The sequence below is a fragment of the Lipotes vexillifer genome, unplaced genomic scaffold, assembly GCF_000442215.2.
Source record: "Lipotes vexillifer unplaced genomic scaffold, Lipotes_vexillifer_v1.1 scaffold1258, whole genome shotgun sequence".
Lineage (NCBI taxonomy): Eukaryota > Metazoa > Chordata > Mammalia > Artiodactyla > Lipotidae > Lipotes > Lipotes vexillifer.
The window spans coordinates 1,319,668-1,319,982 of record NW_006773444.1 but is presented as its reverse complement, the minus strand read 5'-3'; positions in this window follow the sequence as shown (position 1 = coordinate 1,319,982).

Sequence of the window (315 nt, the reverse complement as noted above, 5' to 3'; positions counted from 1 at the left end):
GCAGGAATGAGCTAGGACAAGAGTACTGCAGGGATCCTGAACATTCCAATGTGTGCGCTGTTCCACTATAAGTTTCCTGTTCTTTCTTAAGTTTAATACAGTTTCTGTTACATTCAATCAAAATCAACTTGATGTCAAAATTATTTGACTATTAATTGTTTAGCCTATTATAAGTATTCATGTTTTTTAGTTTCTGCTTATTAGGAGTTTCAGAAAGGATCCTTTTCTGAATATTTTACCTATCCTAATTTAATAGCAGGCTCTCTTTACTGAAAGAAATTATGCCTATATGTATGGCTACACACACCCCTCTTT